The 8,041-nt window shown below is 40.3% G+C and overlaps 1 non-coding gene across 1 annotated transcript; it reads left to right on the forward strand.

Annotated features, from left to right (window-relative positions):
* The first annotated feature begins 426 nt into the window (after positions 1-426).
* LOC127088569 (small nucleolar RNA R71) lies at positions 427-533 on the forward strand. Its single transcript, XR_007790400.1, has one exon. It is a non-coding gene; the product is annotated as a small nucleolar RNA R71 (small nucleolar RNA).
* Positions 534-8,041: the final 7,508 nt, after the last annotated feature.

The raw sequence follows: 8,041 nt of genomic DNA on the forward strand, positions 1-8,041 counted from the left end.
TTATAGGTATGCGAGTAGGGGCTTCCTTGAGCATAGTTTACTTGCTCCGCTTGGATTCCTGTTAGGAGTTGACAATCTGCAGGAGTGTGACCTTGGATTCCACAGACTTCGCAATTCTGAGTTATGGCTACCACGGTGGCTGGAGGTGATACATTTAAACTTTCAATTTTCTGGACCAGAGTATCCACTTTTGCGTTAACATGATCAAGGTTACTTATCTCGTACATGCCAGTTTTCGTTTGAGGTTTTTCTACCATTGTTCGTTCGCTTCCCCACTGATAGTGGTTTTGAGCCATGCTTTCGATAAGTTGGTAAGCATCAGCATAAGGTTTGTTCATTTGTGCCCCACCTGCGGCGGCGTCTATTGTTAACCTCGTGTTGTACAGGAGACCATTATAGAAGGTATGAATTACTAACCAGTCTTCTAAACCATGGTGTGGACAAAGTCTCATCATGTCTTTGTATCTTTCCCATGCTTCGAAGAGAGACTCGTTATCTTTCTGTTTAAATCCATTTATCTGGGCTCTTAACATAGCTGTTTTGCTCGGCGGAAAATATCGGGCAAGAAAAACATTCTTTAACTCGTTCCATGTGGTGACTGAGTTGGAAGGAAGAGACTGGAGCCATCTTCTAGCGCTATCTCTTAACGAGAAAGGAAAAAGACGAAGTCGAATTGCCTCTGAAGTGACACCATTAGCTTTAACAGTATCAGCGTATTGGACAAATACGGATAAACGAAGGTTTGGATCCTCGGTAGGATTTCCAGAGAATTGGTTCTGTTGCACTTCCTGCAACAGTGAAGGTTTAAGTTCAAAGTTGTTTGCTTCGATTGCGGGTGGAGCAATACTCGAATGCGGCTCATCTTGCGATGGAGCGGCGTAATCTCGAAGAGCACGAGCTGGTTCTGCCATCTCGGGTATCGACGAAGGAAGAAGATTTTTGAGATCAGGAAGTTCGACAGGAGGGAGATTGTTTGCAGCACGATATTCCCGAATTCGTCGTAAGACTCGGAGATATAGTTCGATATCGTTGATTCGTAAGTAGAACGACTCGCCTTGTGAGCGAGTGTGTGGCATACAAATCAACGAAAGAAAGAAAAGAAAAGGAAAATAAGCCTTAGTCTCTACAGCGTAACAGAAGAGTTACGATAACGACTAAATAAAAGTCCCCAGCAACGGCGGCAAAAACTTGATCGTGACTTTATGAGTCGAATTTGGGGTACAAACTGCAAGTGCACAGTTCTATCGCGTAGTTTTAAAAGATATCGATCCCACAGGGACTTATGAATCGATATACCGTTTTCTAAGGTTACTTCGTAAAGCTAAGGCGGATGATACTTTGATTGTTCGGGGGAAAAGTTAAAACTAAAAAAAAATAGGATCTAAATTAAATATCAACTAAACGGATATCGGTATGTAGTTCGTCGTAATTAGGGAATCAATTCTTCGTTGGTTTCTTGGTTTTAAAATAAATCTTTTCAGTTGACACTATTGATTAAAAGTCTTATCTCAAACTCTCGCTCTGTTGAATAAACTATGATTTTATATTAACGTAGCTGTCACTTATTAGTTAAGTCAAAAACCACTTTTTGAAAACAATAGAATCCGTAGAAACTCTTTTTAAGAAAACACTAATCGTTTAAACACCCTTGTCTCAAACTCTCACTCTGTTGACTTAGGTTATATAATTAAATTCAAATGCTTAACTCTCGTCCTCACATTCAACCTTTAAAAATACTTTTTGAAAAAGATTAGAATTTAATTAACTCTAAAAATTGCTCTCGCCCTGATCTAGAATTAATGTCCAATTAACACTGTCCAGTCAAAAACTCAAACTCTCGTTCTATTGATTTAAACTTCTTTATGTCTTTTACTTTCGTATAAAAACATTGTTATTAAACCTGTAAATTGAGACCGTGAAAAGAGTGATTTTAATTTTAAACTAACTTAGTTTTGATTCCTTCATTCCGCTTACTTTACATACCGATACCTAAATAAATTAGCCAGACATACTAAACAGATCTAAATAATCAGCATGCATAAATAATTCCATCTCAGGAAAATAATATAAATAAACTGTAAAACAAAGCATATATAAATTCAAACAATAATTAAAGAACCTGAGTAATTAACAGCAGTCTTGAACATCCACCACAGACCGGTTGGATTTGTTCTTGAATTCTTCAATCAGACAGAAAATAAAAGTGAAGGAATAAAAAAAATCTAGGGTCCAACGTAAGGTTAGATCTAGTAAAAGATACACAATAGTTTCCGGTGTAGAAACTATTGTGCGAAAAAGAATTAATTAAGTGCTGAAAGCTTAACTGGAAAAGAAAATAAAAATAAAAATAAAAACTGCAATTAAAAGCAAAAACAATAAAGAAAAATAATGGTATGCTTGCACGGCTGGAAGAAGAAAATTGAACGAAGTCGGAGAGCTTCTGCAGGGTTTGCAAAGCCAATATTTATACTGGTCACTTTGTTGTAACGGTTTCCAAAATTCTTCCGTTCACGTTCCAATGGTCAAGCGTAACAATAGGCCTCAACGTCTTTGTTGCGCTTCTGAAGCCAAAAATATAGGAGAATGGTGTGACGTCCGTCACACCATGTGTTACGCTCGTAACACAAGTGGGTAAAGCGTGACGCTCGTCACAGCCTGTGTGACGCTCGTCACAGGCACAGTGCCTGTGCTTTTGGGTTGGGCTTTGACTTTTGATATTTGCTTCTTTTCATTGCTTTTTCACCTCCTTTTCTTCCTTTTTCACTTGTGCTTCAAATAAACTACCTGAGATAAATAGAAAGAAAATACCGAGTAATATCGCGTAAAATGAAATAAATTGAAGTAAATAATAATATAATTTAATTAAATCGAGTCCTAGAATGTGATACTATTTCATGTTATCAACTGTATCCACATAACAGTTTATGCATCTCGACCAAAGATTGCCTGATATCATTAACATACAAGACTTTATATTTGCCAGGGCATCCCTGGACCATATTTACAGCTGCTTTCCCATGCTCGGGTAATGGGTTCTTCTTGACATTAGGACCTACGTCCTCTAAAAACAAAATACCGCTTCTCACAAGGTCTTGCACCTTGGTCTACAACAGATAGCAATTTTCCACGTCATGTCCGGGGACACCGGAATGTTATACACAGTGTAGTTCTGGCTTGTACCACCATTGAGGGTAGGTTGGTACAGCAGGAGGGTCTCGTGGAGTAATCAACTTTCTATCGATCAGAGAAGGATAGAGTTCAGCATATGTCATTGGAACTGGGTCAAAAGTTACCCTCTTCCTCTCGTCGTTTTTAGTGGTGGTGTTATTGTTGTTTCGAGGCCGGTAGGCTTATTGGTGTGGACGATGTTGTTGTTGATATTGTTGTTGTTGTTGAACTTCTCGAAAGGCAGGTGCTATATGAGCCACCTGGTGTTGGCTAACGGCAAGACGCACGTTCTTCCTCTTTACAGAGGGCCTTCTTTTGATATGGGGGGATACATCATGTGCCTCCCCCTCCTTCTTCATTGCAAAGCTCCCATATCTCTTTGCTGAAGACCTGTCATCCCTAGACAAACGTCCTTCTCGGACACCTTCTTCCAACCTCATCCCCATATTCACCATTTCGGTGAAGTCTGAGGGAGCACTGGTTATCATCCTTTCATAATAGAAATAGCCCAAAGTCTTCAAAAATATCTTCGTCATCTCTTTCTCCTCTAGGGGTGGCACTATCTGAGTTGCCAACTCGCGCCATCTCTGGGTGTACTCTTTGAAGGTCTCCTTCTCTTTCTGCGACATTGCCCTCAACTGGTCCCTATCGGGAGCCATATCCACATTATATTTGTATTGCTTGACGATGGCCTCGCCAAGATCGTTGAAGGAGCATATGTTCGAACTCTCCAAACCCATGTACCATCGGAGAGCAGCACCAGATAAGCTATCTTGGAAGTAGTGGATAAGAAGTTGATCGTTGTCCGTTTATGTTGACATCGTGGGAGCATACATCACAAGATGGCTGAGCGGGCATGTGTTTCCCTTATATTTCTCAAAGTCAGGCACTTTGAATTTAATAGGAATCTTAACGTTGGGCACAAGGCACAACTCAGCAGCACTTTTACCAAAGAGGTCCTTACCCCTCAGAGTCTTCAGTTCCTTGCGCAGCTCAAGGAATTGGTCTTTCATCTCGTCCATCTTTTCATAGACGTCTGGGCCCTCAGATGGCTCAGAATGATAGATGGTGTCTTCAACTCTTGGTAAGGTGTGCACAACGGGAGGTAGCACAGAAAGGACCGAACTAGATGCCGACAGAGAAGCAAGAGTTGGAGCAAAACCCTCGGGCACAAAGTTGGCAGGCATTCCCCAAGGGAACCCGGCTGGCATAGAAGGAGAAAAGTGGGCCGTTGCAGCAGGCACAATTGAGGTAGCTATCTCTGAAATAACCGTCCTCACGGGAGGAGTTGCAGGAGTTTGCGATGATTGGCCCTGGGCAGCCAATACTGACTCCATCATCGCAGTCAACCTAGCTATCTCATCCTTCAGTTCCCGGTTCTCTTGCTCTAAATGCTCCATTAGTCTTGGAAGATTAGCTCTCGTGTTATACTGGTGCGTCAGCTTGTCTTCAAAATAAATGAAGAGCAAAGAGTTAGACCACTGAGCTGAACAAAACCTACTTATGCATATGATGCATGCAATGCTTGTGCATATGGTTTATTTTTATTTTAGGAACTTTATAGAGATCTATTTGCAAATATTTGGAAATATTAAATTTTTTAAGACATATATGGAATACTCATAGCAATAATATTTGGAAAAACTTTTACACCAAAGAAGTAGTACAGTCTTGGTAACCAAATACAATACAAGAGGAAAGGAGAATAAACATCCTATGGAGCCCTAGAAACAATCTTCCAAGGCTCTCGAGACCGGAAGATAAGCTGCACGAAGCCTCTTCACCTCTTTCTCATAGGTTGCTTCCATATCTGCCTTCTACTTGGCGAGCCGATCATACTTCCTCTTCCAAAACCTGGATAACTGAGGAAGAAGAGAAGTAACCACATCATCAAGCTCATCAATAACCTGATGCTCCAGAAATTCTATCACTGCATCCTTATCTCTGAGTTGCTGATGTAGTTCTTCTCGCTCACGAACCCAAGCACGCGAACGGTCTTCATCTCTCAACTCCTCTACTCCTTGGTTAGGGAGGGTTGAAGGGCCAACCTTAACCATAGGGGTAGGTCTCGGATAATCATATGGCATGCGGTACTCAAGCGCTCTCTTCCACACCCAAGCGGTGTAGGGTTCCAAAGCAATACAATTCTTCGGACCAAGCTCTTTCCTTCCCTTCCTATGAACTTTGCGCCAGGCACAAACCATCCTCTCCTTCAAGTTATGGGGATCTTTACCCTCTTGAAAGAACACACCTTCTAACAAAATGTTATTAGGTTTATCCTTTAAGGGGAACCCAAACTGACGACGAGCTAAAACAGGGTTGTAGTTAATTCCACCACATGTACCAAGAAGAGGCACATTGGAGAATTCACCACAAGAATCAATAATTTGAATGCCATCATACACACGGTTGTACCAAAAGATATCGTCATTAATGAGAGACATAAGTCTCGTGGACCACCGTAGACATGCCTTGTTCTCCTTGAAGGCAAGCGTCTGAGGCAAGTGCGAAATAAACCACTTGTACAACAGAGGCAAATAGCATACAATGATCCACCGCCATTTGCATTCCTCATGGGCAAAGAGAAATAAGTGTCACCCAACAGAGTCGGAACGGGATTAAGAGTAGAGAAAATCCTAATAGCGTTCACATCCACAAAATTATCAATGTTGGGGAATAACACTAGCCCATAGATGAGAAGCACGAAGATGGCTTCAAAGGCGTCCTCACTCATGGCCTTCCAAAACAAAGTAGCTTGGGCAATGGGAAAATCAGATGGGAGACCTTGAATTCCACCTTTGGTAGTCATATGAGCAACAATCTCAGATACATCTATATAAATCATGTCAGCAATCTCTTGGGAAGAAGGAACCCTCTCCAAGCCACTAAACGACAACTGATCCAGAATAGGTATACCCACAAGATAGGCATACTCCTCAAGTGTAGGCAACAGCTGGAAATCCGGAAAAGTGAAGCACCGATACAGAGGATCGTAGAACTGTTCTAACACACTCATCAGACCTTCATCCACCTGAGTAGAAAGAATAGACAGAAGCTTCCCATGGCGAGCTTTGAACTCTAAGGGATCTAATACATAAGATATAAAACTCCTTAACTCTTTCAAGTCGGGTTGTCTGAAATTGTGCTTCTTCGTATTCCTTCTTTGCTTATTCATGTCTGAAAATTTGCAAATAGACCTCTTAAGTTCCTTGAAAATTTTCTTATTATTGATGATATGGATGCAAATGAATGCATGGATGCATGGATGCAACAATCACACTCAAGGATCAAGCAAGTCACACCATGCAAAGGTAACGGGATGGATCAAGTCATCCTCAATACCAATCATCCATTTTGGTGGATTATGGTTTACACCTTATCAACACCCAAGTTCCATTGATATTGAGGATATACGAGAACGGATCAACCGCGAATCAAGGGTTTGTTGTAAGTCACGAGCATGGAGTCTCAGTTAAGAACCACCCAAAGGGAATGTACTATGGTTAAACCTGACAATCATGTTCTAAAAAGGTCCCCATAGTCATCATCTCATCTTTCGGATATTATCGGATAAAACGACTACTCGTATTCCAAAAATATTCTAAAGAGAGACTTTTATAAGTATAGTATCCCGTAACAATCGTATCAAATCTTACACTTGAACGATCTTCGCACTATGTCCTAAAATAGGCCAATATGGGCTAGGTAATCTAAGGTCCTTGGCTTCTAAGGCTTATATTGGAAAGAGTAATGCCTAACCACGACTACTCGTGTGACATTGTTGACCCCAATATGACCTCCACCAAGTGAATGGGCTTGCAAGTCAACTTGCTAAGGAATAACTCCACACAAGTCAACAAGACTATGCCATTCTCCTATCATAAGTGCACTCGAGTTCGAGTATAGAACTCACCTCACAAGAGACCACCAAGCATACAAGCAATTGATATATCATGCAATTCATACATTACAAACAATACAGTCATCCCAAATTTGTGCAAAAATATGTCACAAATAAATGTAAACGTACAACACATACAAGCAAAAAGTAGGCTAAACCCACTAGGAAAGTTCTGATCCCTAGCAGAGTCGCCACTTTTCTGTAGCAGGGTATTCGTTACCTTTAGATTTATTGACTAAATCAAAAGTAAACATACAATTCAAGTCGCCACCGCAGTTTTATTTGTCCAAAGGAAAGGCTAAAAAGCGAACAAAAGCCAAGTAAGAAGTTTTATTAAATCAAAAACTAATAAAAATGTCAGAGATCTAGGTAAGGGGGTTGGTTATGAAATGGGAAGGTTTTAAGCATCCAAAACATCCTTAGTACTCTAAGGAACCTCTTTTTACAGATGTGTATTGTAGGTTGGTATTTGTGAAAATATGTGCAAAAGATTGGGAATATGAGAAGAGAATATACATTATATTTACAATTTGTTGTTTGAATGGATGAACCCATTGCCTACGTACCATCACAAAGGTAGGATCAAAACCTCGTAGTTCGGGGTAAAAATCTCAAAAGATTGGTGAATTGATTTATTCAAAAGCCTTAAGGTCTTTTGTTATCAAAGGGAGAAAACTCAACCTAAACCAACAATCCACCATGTGAGGAGAGCTTCAACATACTAGTGAGGGGTTAACCCTATAATAAGTATGGAAGACTTATAGTGCAATCACTAAGGATAAGGTGAGGTTTACATCAACCACTATGATAACTCAAACCTATGCCTAGTGTTTATGAAAAAGGGTTTTAACAAAGGTGGCCATTGGAACCACAAAAACAACTTGAAGTGAGTTGTATTTACAAGTTAGAAGTATTTACAAAAATGAAGTCAAAGTATGATTAAGATTCATTCACAATGAGTATTAATGAAAA

The sequence above is a fragment of the Lathyrus oleraceus genome, chromosome 5, assembly GCF_024323335.1.
Source record: "Lathyrus oleraceus cultivar Zhongwan6 chromosome 5, CAAS_Psat_ZW6_1.0, whole genome shotgun sequence".
In the NCBI taxonomy this organism is placed as follows: domain Eukaryota; kingdom Viridiplantae; phylum Streptophyta; class Magnoliopsida; order Fabales; family Fabaceae; genus Lathyrus; species Lathyrus oleraceus.